Raw genomic sequence first — 12,618 nt, forward strand, 5'->3', positions numbered from 1 at the left:
ATTAACATGGGTAAGGAATTACCTAACAGATAGGTGTCAGAGAGTGACAGTGAGGGGCGAGGAGTCGGACTGGCGTAGAGCAACAAGCGGGATGCCTCAAGGATCGGTGCTGGGTCCCATTCTATTCCTCATTTATGTAAATGATTTGACTGCAGGAGTTGAGTCTTTTATGTCGATGTTTGCAGATGATGCAAAACTAATGAAGAGGGTTGAGACAGATGTGGATTGTAAGATTCTCTAGGATGACTGGAAAAGGTTGCAGAGCTGGTCCGAGAAATGGCTGCTAGAGTTCAACACCAGCAAGTGTAAGGTGATGGAAATGTGATCAGGAGCCAGGAGACCGAAAGGCCGATACATGATGAAGGGAAACTAACTCCCTATAACGACCAGAGAAAAGGATCTATGAGTGGACATAACAGCAAACCTAACTCCAGAGGCTCATATAAATAGAATAACGTTAGCCGCATTCTCTACTCTGGCAAAAATCAGAACATTTTAGATCACTTTTATACAAGGAGACAAAAGGAGGCTTTTATATCACTGTATACCGCCTGTGTGAGGCCAGTCTTAGAGTACGCCGCCCCATCTTGGATCCCCCATCTAAAAAAACACACATAAGGAAGCTCGAAAAAGTGCAGAAGTTTTCAACGAGACTCGTCCCAGAGCTGCGAGGGATGAGGTACGAAGAGAGACTGACGGAGCTAAACCTGACGACGTTAGAAAGGAGGAGGGAGTGGGGGAGACGTAATACAGACGTATAAAATACTTTAGAGGGATTAACAAGGTGGAAACAGAGGAATTGTTTACAGTGAATATCAACAGAACAAGGGGGACACGGATGGCAGCTTGAGACTCAGATGTGTCATAGAGATGTTAGAAAGTTTTCCTTTAGCGTGCGGGAAGTGAGTAAATGGAATGACCTAAAGGAGCAGGTTGTAGAGACTAACTCCATTCATAACATTAACAGCAGGTATGATAGGGAACTACGTCAGGAGTCATTGTACTAGACAACCAACGGCTAGAAAAGCGGGGTCCATGAGCTAGAGCTCGATCCTGCAGGCACAAATAGGTGAGTACACACACACACATCTGGGGCCTCGCGGCTGAGTGGATAGCGTTAATGGTAGAGAACTCCGTAGTCCTAGTGGACCGGGTTCGATTCCCGGCGAAGGCGGAAACATTTGGGCAGAGTTTCTCTCACCCTGATGCCCTGTTCACCTAGCAGTAAATAGATACCTGAGAGTTAGAACAGTTGCTTCCTGGGTGTGTGTGTGGGTGTGGGGGGGGGAGGCGGGGGAATATCAGTTGATTGATTGACAGTTGAGAGACGGGCCGAAAAGGCAGAGCTCAACCCCCGCAAGCACAACTAGGTGAACTAGATGAAAGTAGGTGAATACACTATAAGCTTCTGAACACATTCTTTCAGTTTTAACAACGAACAAACAAAGTTCAACACGGCAGCAGCAGCCCGGTCCTCGCCATGTGCCGCTCCGTAAAAGATGCGACTGTTGTTGGCCGATGTACACAACACGTCAAATATCGACGTGCTTTTAAGATTGACTAATACGTCGCCTTTTTTAACGTATTGGTGGAGTCCCTGAACAAAAATGAAAGATTATGCGGGTGCGGTGGGGGGGGGGGAGAGAGAGAGAGAGAGAGAGAGAGAGAGAGAGAGAGAGAGAGAGAGAGAGAGAGAGAGAGAGAGAGAGAGAGAGAGAGAGAGAGAGAGAGAGAGAGAGAGAGAGAGAGAGAGAGAGAGAGAGAGAGAGAGAAGAGGGGGGGCAGGTTTCCTCTTGAGGATATCAAACACACACACAGGATCTCCGCTTGGCTGCCTTCCACACGGCTGCCTTTCTGCTCCAGACACCCTTTGAGGGATGTGGAGGCCGACCTCTCACTATCATCTTCTTGTACAGTGACGGCAGCACTGAAGACCAACCATCCTCTCTCTCTCTCTCTCTCTGTCTCTCTCTCTCTCTCTCTCTCTCTCTCTCTCTCTCTCTCTCTCTCTCTCTCTCTCTCTCTCTCTCTCTCTCTCTCTCTCTCTCTCTTTCTCTCTCTCCCTCCCCCCACCTCTCTCTCTCTCTCTCTCTCTCTCTCTCTCTCTCTCTCTCTCTCTCTCTCTCTCTCTCTCTCTCTCTCTCTCTCTCATCTAATTACAGCATATTTTGGAAAGCAGTTGAACAAAATTTTGCAAACGTTTTTTTTTTTTTTTTGTATTTTTGATACAGAGTAAAGTATGGTGATCAGAACATATGTTCAGAACATGTGTTCTGAACATTGGATGCGTTCGGTATGTGAACACTCCACAAGAGGTCGAACGTGTGATATCCTTGGGGTCGAACGCTTCTGATTAGGCAAAACAGTTGCATATATTTTTCCCCGGCCTCGACAGACCGCTTCACACACCTGTTGCTGAGGAGAAAACGAGGCGCGGTTACGTCTTGGGTGACTGACACGTCGACATTTGACATAAGAGTAGGAGGAACAAGCAATGCGGTAATTTTGTAGGTAGTGATCATGTCTCCCCGAGCTCTTCTGTCGTACTCAGGAAGACAGGAGAGTATATACATAATATTCGTCTCACTTTCTAGCCGGATCTTAATATCTTGGATTGTCCTGAATAAAAACTTGTATGCTCACCCACTCGCGCACCCAACTACTTGGATTGGACGGTAGAGCGACGGTCTGGCTTCTAGCAGGTTGGCGTTCGATGCCCGACCGTCCAAGTGGTTGGGCACCATTCCTTCCCCCCGTCCCATCCCAAATCCTCATCCTGACCCCTTCCCAATGCTATATAGTCGTAATGGCTTGGCGCTTTCCCCCCTGATAATTCCCTTCCCTTCCTAGTGCATTCCACTTGTTAACTACTCTGACACTGAAAAAGTTCTTTTAATGTCTTTATGGCTCATTTGGGTAATCAGCTTCCACCTGTGTCCCCTTGTGCGTGTACCACCCGTGTTAAATTATCCATCTTTGTCTATCCTGTTAATTCACCTGATAATTTTGAATGTGGTGATCATGTCTCCCGAGCTCTTCTGTCTTCCAGCGACGTGAGGTACAGTTCACTCAGCCTTTCCTCGTAACTCATGCCTCTTAGTTCAGGGACTAGCCTAGTGGCATACCTCTGAACTTTTTCCAGCTTCGTCTTGTGCTTGACAAGGTACGGGCTCCACGCTTGGGCCGCATACTCCAGGATTGGCCTTACATATGTGGTATACAAGGTTCTGAAAGATTCCTTACACAGGTTCCTGAAGGAAGTTCTGATGTTAGCCAGCCTCGCATATGCCGCTGATGTTATTCTTTTGATGTGGGCTTCGGGAGACAGGTTTGGTGTGATATCAACTCCTAGATCTTTCTCTCTGTCTGTTTCGTAAAGGACTGCATCTCCCATTCGGTATCCAGTGTCTGGCCTCCTATTTCCTCCACCTGGTTTCATTACCTTACATTTATTTGGGTTGAACTTTAGTAGCCATTTGTTGAAGCATTCCTTCAGTTTGTCTAGGTCATCTTGTAGCCTTATACTGTCCTCCCCTGTCTTAATCCTCCTCATAATTTTTGCATCATCAGCAAACATTGAGAGGAACGATTCTATTCCCTCTGGGAAATCATTTACTTATATCAGAAACAGTATAGTGTGTGTGCGTGCGTGCGTGTGTGTGTGTGTGTGTGTGTGTGTGTGTGTGTGTGTGTGCGTGCGTGTGTGTGTGTGTGTGTGTGTGTGTGTGTGTGTGTGTGTGTGTGTGTGTGTGTGTATGTGTACGCGCGCATGTGCAACGACTTGCTTACATAATACTTGCTTACATAATACTTGCTTACATATTTACATAATACGAACTTCTAGTTTAAATCATTGTATTCACTTTATCATCGACCATAAAAATTAGAAACATTATACCTAACAATTTGCACAAATCATCACGCAATTACTTATAACCCACTTATTTACAATAGATCATTATCTATTGTTACTGCAGTTTAAATGGAGTCAAGACTCGCCTCGTATAGTGTATGCTCCCAGAGCATACATCATACACCAGCACCTGATCTTGCTCATACAGCATACACCAGCATCCTCATCTCAGTAGCCTGAGATGAGATGCTGAGGTCAGAGAGAGAGAGAGAGAGAGAGAGAGAGAGAGAGAGAGAGAGAGAGAGAGAGAGAGAGAGAGAGAGAGAGAGAGAGAGAGAGAGAGAGAGAGACAGGGCCCCTAGGGACGTTGAAGCAGCTGGCAGGAACACCAAAGGAAAGGACTCACAGCAGGGAACCCAACACCTTGTGTGAGGTGGCCTATACAACCTTCCCCTGCGCCAGCACCTTCCCCCAACCCCCAACCCCCAATCCCCCTTCCCTCATTGTCTCTATTATCATAGAGCAGGAGGAGGAGGAGGAGGACCTCTCTATTGCCGCCTGAGCCTGGTTGATACCTGGTTGATACCTGGTTGATGGGGTTCTGGGAGTTCTTCTACTCCCCAAGCCCAGCCCGAGGCCAGGCTTGACTTGTGAGAGTTAGTTCTACACCTCATGTATTCCCATCATCCCTGCAGCCTCATATCATGCATGTTACCTCATGAGGGACCTCCTCACCTTATGAAGGAACCCTTTCTCTACCCCCTCCCCCCCCCCTTCCTCCTCCTCACCGCACCCAAGCGGTTTCACACGCCACAACACCGTTTATATTACATACCTTTAACAAGGCAGTGAACAGCCACCAACCTTCGCGGCCTTTCCTCTACCATTGACGCTCTCTCACACTGGTGGCTTATTGCATTCCTCCTGTGGGCACCTCCTCCCTCACACCCGTGGCTTCCTTGTGTGAGGGCAGGTGGGGGGGGGGGGGCTGGGCAACACACTAGGGGGAGGTGGGGAGGGCTGGGCAACACACTAGGGGGAGGTGGGGAGGGCTGAGCAACACTCTAGGGAAGGTGGGGAGGGCTGGGCAACACACTAGGGGAGGTGGGGAGGGCTGAGCAACACACTAGGGGGAGGTGGGGAGGGCTGAGCAACACACTAGGGGAGGTGGGGATGGCTGAGCAACACACTAGGGGAGGTGGGGAGGGCTGGGCAACACACTAGGGGAGGTGGGGAGGGCTGGGCAACACACTAGGGGAGGTGGGGAGGGCTGGGCAACACACTAGGGGAGGTGGGGAGGGCTGAGCAACACACTAGGGGAGGTCGGAAGGGCTGAGCAACACTCTAGGGGAGGTCGGGAGGGCTGAGCAACACACTAGGGGAGGTGGGGAGGGCTGAGCAACACACTAGGGGGAGGTGGGGAGGGCTGAGCAACACACTAGGGGAGGTGGGGAGGGCTGGGCAACACACTAGGGGAGGTGGGGAGGGCTGGGCAACACACTAGGGGAGGTGGGGAGGGCTGGGCAACACACTAGGGGAGGTCGGGAGGGCTGAGCAACACACTAGGGAAGGTCGGGAGGGCTGGGCAACACACTAGGGGAGGTGGGGAGGGCTGGGCAACACACTAGGGGAGGTGGGGAGGGCTGGGCAAACACACTAGGGGAGGTGGGGAGGGCTGAGCAACACACAAGGGGAGGTCGGGAGGGCTGAGCAACACACTAGGGGAGGTGGGGAGGGATGGGCAACACACTAGGGGAGGTCGGGAGGGCTGGGCAACACACTAGGGGAGGTGGGGAGGGCTGAGCAACACACTAGGGGAGGTCGGGAGGGCTGGGCAACACACTAGGGGAGGTCGGGAGGGCTGAGCAAACACTCTAGGGGAGGTCGGGAGGGCTGAGCAACACTCTAGGGGAGGTCGGGAGGGCTGAGCAACACTCTAGGGGAGGTCGGGAGGGCTGAGCAACACACTAGGGGAGGTCGGGAGGGCTGAGCAAACACTCTAGGGGAGGTCGGGAGGGCTGAGCAACACACTAGGGGAGGTGGGGAGGGCTGAGCAACACACTAGGGGGAGGTGGGGAGGGCTGAGCAACACACTAGGGGAGGTCGGGAGGGCTGAGCAACACACTAGGGGAGGTGGGGAGGGCTGAGCAACACACTAGGGGAGGTCGGGAGGGCTGAGCAACACTCTAAGGGAGGTGGGGAGGGCTGGGCAACACACTAGGGGAGGTGGGGAGGGCTGGGCAACACACTAGGGGAGGTCGGGAGGGCTGAGCAACACTCTAAGGGAGGTGGGGAGGGCTGAGCAACACACTAGGGGGAGGTGGGGAGGGCTGAGCAACACACTAGGGGAGGTCGGGAGGGCTGAGCAACACTCTAAGGGAGGTGGGGAGGGCTGGGCAACACACTAGGGGAGGTCGGGAGGGCTGAGCAACACTCTAGGGGAGGTGGGGAGGGCTGAGGGGGACAGGACAGGAGTGCTCAGTAAGGAAACACTTCCCAGGGAACTATAACACGCTGTACCTGCTTCAAGTAATTTTATTGGTGTCCTCAAAGGTAATCCCTGAGGCCTCGAGGGAGGGGGGAGGTGGAGGGGGGGAGGGAGAAGGGGAGGGGAGGGGGGGGTAAGGTGAGAGATGGGGAGGGGGGAGGGGTGTACTCACCTAGTTGTGCTTGCTGGGGGGGGGGGTTGAGGTAATTTAATCCAGTTATTAACCCAGTTAATCTGTTTATTATTAAGTTGAATTGGCTGAATTCTCCTCCCTCTGGAATTCGGGACTGGTTGTGCACAGGTCTACTCCCCCCCCCCTCCCCCCCATGCTTGTCAGAACTTCAGTTGTGATCTGAGTAACGGGTATTTGTAATCATTATGATCCTGATCAATTCATCATTATTGGTGAAAATGAGGTCTAGGGTGTTCTCCTTCCGAGTTGGTTCTACTATTTGCTGGTTTAAGGCAAACCTGTCGCACATCCGTAGCAGGTCATTTGCATGTGCCTGTTCATTTAGGCTACTTCCCTATATTCTCTCTGATACAACTGTATCAGCTATGGTCTTCCATTTCAGGTGCCGTAGGTTAAATCCCCAAGCAGGATGATGATTGGGGCTGGATTTGTGAGGTTTTTCCAAGCAGTGTTTTATTAATTAATTAGTTGGTCTGTAAACGGCTGAGGATTTGCCTCCGGTGACTTATATACAAGGACAATAACTATAATTAGGATCTCTATTTTGATTATCAACAGGAGCTACAACACCTCACAGGACTGTCAACAGGAGCTACAGCACCTCACAGGACTGTCAACAGGAGCTACAACACCTCACAGGACTGTCAACAGGAGCTACAACACCTCACAGGACTGTCAACAGGAGCTACAACACCTCACAGGACTGTCAACAGGAGCTACAACACCTCACAGGACTGTCAACAGGAGCTACAACACCTCACAGGACTGTCAACAGGAGCTACAACACCTCACAGGACTGTCAACAGGAGCTACAACACCTCACAGGACTGTCAACAGGAGCTACAGCACCTCACAGGACTGTCAACAGGAGTTACAACACCTCACAGGACTGTCAACAGGAGCTACAACACCTCACAGGACTGTCAACAGGAGCTACAACACCTCACAGGACTGTCAACAGGAGCTACAACACCTCACAGGACTGTCAACAGGAGTTACAACACCTCACAGGACTGTCAACAGGAGCTACAACACCTCACAGGACTGTCAACAGGAGTTACAACACCTCACAGGACTGTCAACAGGAGCTACAACACCTCACAGGACTGTCAACAGGAGCTACAACACCTCACAGGACTGTCAACAGGAGCTACAACACCTCACAGGACTGTCAACAGGAGCTACAACACCTCACAGGACTGTCAACAGGAGCTACAACACCTCACAGGACTGTCAACAGGAGCTGCTATACTTAGGATCATTAATAAATGTGTAAAGTCTATCACACGTACACTCAACCTGTCCTCTCACTTAACACGTCGCATTTGTTACGTAATCGACCATTCCGTTAGAAAAGGACACGAATTAGTTAAGAAAAAATAAAGCAGCTCATCACTGACGTTTTCTATGCATCGGCTTCAATAGGTTAGGTGGGTTGCTTGGGTTCGTACGTGCCTGGTTAGGGGGGAAACTGTTGTAATTTTTTATGGAGTGATGAATGGAGGGGGGGGACGGGTTGTTTACACCACGGTCTTTAATGGTGTAAAGAGGGGACATAACAACGACATACAAGATTCTCAGGGGGAACTGACAAAAGTGGATAAAGAAGAAATGTTCAAAACTACGAATGAAGTTGGATAATGAGCACAATTATGAATGTAAATGTAAATATAAGACGACAGAATAAATGAATTAAATCACTAACAGGGATGTGAGGGTCAGGAGCTGAGGCTCGACCCCCCCAGCAAGCACATATATGAGTACACACACACACACACACACACACACACACACACACACACACACACACACACACACACAGACAGGAGTCATTGCTGTAAACAACCGATGGCTGGAAAGGCGGGATCCAAGAGCCAATGTTCGATCCTGCAAGCACAAATAGGTGAATAGGTGAGTACACACACACACACACACACACACACACACACACACACACACACACACACACACACACACACACAGTTGTTTAAACACTTACGACGTCAATCCGGGACCGTAGCGCCGCCACCATACACTGTACCTGTAGGACAAACCGTCAATAAATGGGTGTTTGGAAGATTCACTCACTTACTCAAAGCAATTAAGACAACCGGCGATTATAAAGGCGGGGTCCAAGACCTAAACTTAGAGCATGCAGAGTCAAATAGAAGAGCGCGCGCACACACACACACACACACACACACACACACACACACACACACACACACACACACACACACACACACACATACACACACACACACACACACAAACAAACAGGAATGTGCCCCTCCCCCCCCCCCTTCGAGAGGCGGTACCAAAGAGTCAAAGCTCAACCCCGCACAAGCACAACTAGGTGCGTACACTGACAGACAGGAGGCACTGAACTACAGGCCAGTGTCCCTAACTTGCATACCATGCAAGGTGATGGAGAAGATTGTGCGAAAAAACTAGTAGAACATCTGGAGCGAGCACGGGTTCATCAGCATGGGTTCAGGGATGGCAAATCTTGCCTCACAGGATTAAGTGAATTCTAGGACCAGGCGACAAAACTTAGACAAAAAAAGAGAGGGCTGGGCAGACTGCATATTTTTGCATCGCCAGAAAGCCTTTGACACAGTACCACATAAGAGACTAGTGCACAAGCTGGAGATGCAGGCAGGAGTGAAAGGGAAGGTACTCCACTGGATAAGGGAGTACCTAAGCGACATAAGACAGCGAGTCACTGTGAGAAGTGAGGTCTCAGATTGGCGAGACGTCACCAGTCCTACAGGGTTCAATACTTTGACTTATCCTGTTTCCGATATATGTAAATGATCTTCAAGAGCGAATAGACTCGTTCCTCTCAATGTTTGCTGATGATGCAAACATTATGAGGAGGATTAAGATCCAGGAGGATAGTATGAGGCTGCAAGATGACCTAGACAAACTGACCGAATGGTCCAACAAATGGCTACTAAAGTTCAACACAAGTAAATGTAAGGTGATGAAACTAGGCGAAGGAAACAGGAGGCCAGACACAGGATACAGAATGGGAGATGAAGTACTTAATGAAACGGACAGAGAAGAAATATCTAGGAGTTGCTATCACGCCGAACCTGTCTCCTGAAGCCCACATTACAAGAATATCATCGGCGGCGTATGCGAGGCTGGCATTTGTGTAAGGAATCATTCAAGACCTTGAATACCACGTATGTAAGACCAATCCTGGAGTATGTGTCAACTAGAAAGAAGTCGAGAAGTCGCCACTACGTCCCCATTACCTCCCATTCCCCATTACCCCGCACTTCTCCATTACCCCGCACTTCCCCATTACCCTCCTCCCCCAATATATATCCTTCCTTACTACCTCCTCCCTCTCCCGTTATCTCATGATCTCCTCATACAGCCTACCCTCTCCCCATTCTTCCCCACCCCTCCAATAATTCCCCTAGCATAACCACTCTTTCCCCCCCCCCCAAATCATCGCCAATCCACCAATCGTCGGTTCCCACTCTGGTCTTCAGCCTCGTATTCTTTTCACTAATTCTTCATTCTACACTTTGGACTTGCCCCTTATTCTTCACGATTTCAAAGTCCTTTTTTTTCGTAAATCCTCATTCCTCCTCTTGTGCTCGATACCTGCTTGATAGGGGTTCTGGGAGTTCTTCTACTCCCCCCAAGCCCGGCCCGAGGCCAGGCTTAACTTGTGAGAGTTTGGTCCACCAGGCTGTTGCTTGGAGCGGCCCGGAGGCCCACATACCCACCACACACTGCCCGGTTGGTCTGACACTCCTTGAAGAAAACTATCTAGTTTTCTCTTGAAGCTACATAACTCCTGGGTACATATTAACTGCTGTCAGGCTGCGAGCAGCCGCGTCCAACAGTCTGGTTGACCAGTCCAGTAACAAGGAGGCCTGGTCGAGGACCGGGCCGCCGAGACGCTAAGCCCCGAAATCATCGCAAGGTAACAGCAAGGTAAGGTCAGGAGCATCATCAGGTGAAAGGTCCCCCTCCTCTCCCCCCCCCCCCTTCCGTAAGCCAGTAAGTCCAAAACTTTTTATTTTTTTTATCTGGGCTATACCTTCGTTCCTTGCGTCACCCCGACTATTTTATTATTATAAAAAAGATGTACTTATCTCTTTTTTTTATAGACAAATATTTTTGGTAAAAACAAGTATTTTATTTTAAATCTTTTAAATTCTTTTAATTTAAATAAATTTAAATTTAAATTTTAATTTAAATAATTTAAATAAATTAATAATTATATTAATTATGAATTATATTATATTAATTCATAACTCAAAAAACCACCATTGTACACAATAATCACAGAACATCTTGAGAGTATATAATATTGCAGCTACATAAAAACAAAGTTTCATTCCCCCCCCCCCCAAAAAAAAAAAAAAGTTTCATACCCAAAAACAGACCTACAGACGAGCCTCTTACCCCCCCCCCCCCACTCTCACATCAAGTTCAAGGATGTGAACTTGTTGTGAGTTCACTCTCACATCAAGTTCAAGGATGTGAAACTTATTGAGACGATTAAAAATACATCTCAAAGGGATAGAGTAGCTTAGGCTATTTCTACCCCACCACCCTCACACACACTCACATATCACACTCATAACCTTCAGAAAGTTATGAGAAGTGTGAACACGACTTTGTCGGGTAATCTCATTTATATTGGCTCTAATTTGAGACAAAATCTCTCTCAACTCCTCTCTCTCTCTCTCTCTCTCTCTCTCTCTCTCTCTCTCTCTCTCTCTCTCTCTCTCTCTCTCTCTCTCTCTCTCTACACGATCACCTTCCTATAGATACGATCACTTCCCTAGAGATACGATCACCTCCCTATAGATATGATCACTTCCCTATAGATACGATCACCTTCCTATAGATACGATCACTTCCCTAGAGATACGATCACCTCCCTATAGATACGATCACCTCCCTAGGAATACAATCACTTCCCTCAGGATACGATCCCCCCCAAAAAAAACATTTTTCCGAACGAAGTTTAGTTAGAGAGACTGTAATAGGGAGGAGCCGTCTTCCCCAGGTGAGTGGGAGATGGGGGAGGGGCAGAATTATCTCCCACGGTCCTGTGGGAGATCATGGGATTGTCCTGGGCGCGAGCAGCATCTCTCTACAGGATTCTCTTAAGCTCAGGACTTACGGTCAGGAAAAATGTATCATGGCTGACTCACACGAGAGAATTCGTAGGATGATGTATGTCCAGTGACTGCTCATAGGATACATGGGGGTTTAACTCTCAGGGATACTCGCAGGATACAGCTTTTTAATCCCCCGAAAAAAATTTTTAATTCGTAAAATATTTTGCTTTACTTTGCGTCATTATATAATGGAATGTGGAAAAAAAATCGCGGAATTTAGAGATAACAGCATCAATGGTGTCCAAGAAATGTTTCAGTACTTCATTCATAATGATGTGCTGCCAGGAATCTTAGTGAAGTATCCAAAATGTGCTTACTGTAGGTGCAGCCTGCACATGACTGTAGGTGCAGCCTGCACATGACTGTTAAGCTTAAACTGCCGCCCAGTTGGGTGGGTGTGGAGCAAGACTAGTAACTGTGTGACTGACCATAGATGTAAAGTGCCTTGTATAGTGACTGTTGTGAGCCTCTTGTTGAATCACTTGTGATACAAAAGATTATTGATGTGTGTATTTGTGTAGGTGATATATATATATATATATATATATATATATATATATATATATATATATATATATATATATATATATATATATATATATATATATATACACACATATAACATTATATAACATTAATAACTGTGTAACTAGCGTCAAAAGATTGTTATTTGCTTAGCTAAACGAACTAAGAGGATTCAATTCCTGAACCGATTATGTGCCTCTGTAACCCTTTACACCACCCCCCCACGGGATGGGTATGGGGTGCATAATAAAGAAATAGAAATTTCAGAGAGTAGTAATTTCAAAGACCACATAAGGTCTGGTATTTTATTTCTTCTCCATCTTGGAACATATGTTTATGCAAACTTTTCACACATCGGTGAAAAACACAGATAAGAACCTACGATTTGTGAATTTACCGAGCT

General features: G+C 48.1%; 1 protein-coding gene across 2 annotated transcripts in view; it reads right to left on the minus strand.

The window, feature by feature from the left end:
• The window catches only part of LOC123755896 (Krueppel-like factor 8), a 292,335-nt gene that overhangs the window by 259,709 nt on the left and 20,008 nt on the right, over positions 1 to 12,618 (minus strand). The window contains exon 2 of one of the 2 annotated variants that reach the window (XM_069300170.1): positions 8,534 to 8,575. The exons of the other annotated variant lie outside the window; for it this stretch is intronic. The gene's annotated coding sequence lies outside the window, so the exon portion shown is untranslated. The remainder of the gene's footprint in view (positions 1 to 8,533; positions 8,576 to 12,618) is intronic. 2 annotated transcript variants of the gene reach the window in all.

This window comes from Procambarus clarkii, chromosome 43 (assembly GCF_040958095.1).
Source record: "Procambarus clarkii isolate CNS0578487 chromosome 43, FALCON_Pclarkii_2.0, whole genome shotgun sequence".
NCBI classification, from domain to species: Eukaryota; Metazoa; Arthropoda; class Malacostraca; order Decapoda; family Cambaridae; genus Procambarus; species Procambarus clarkii.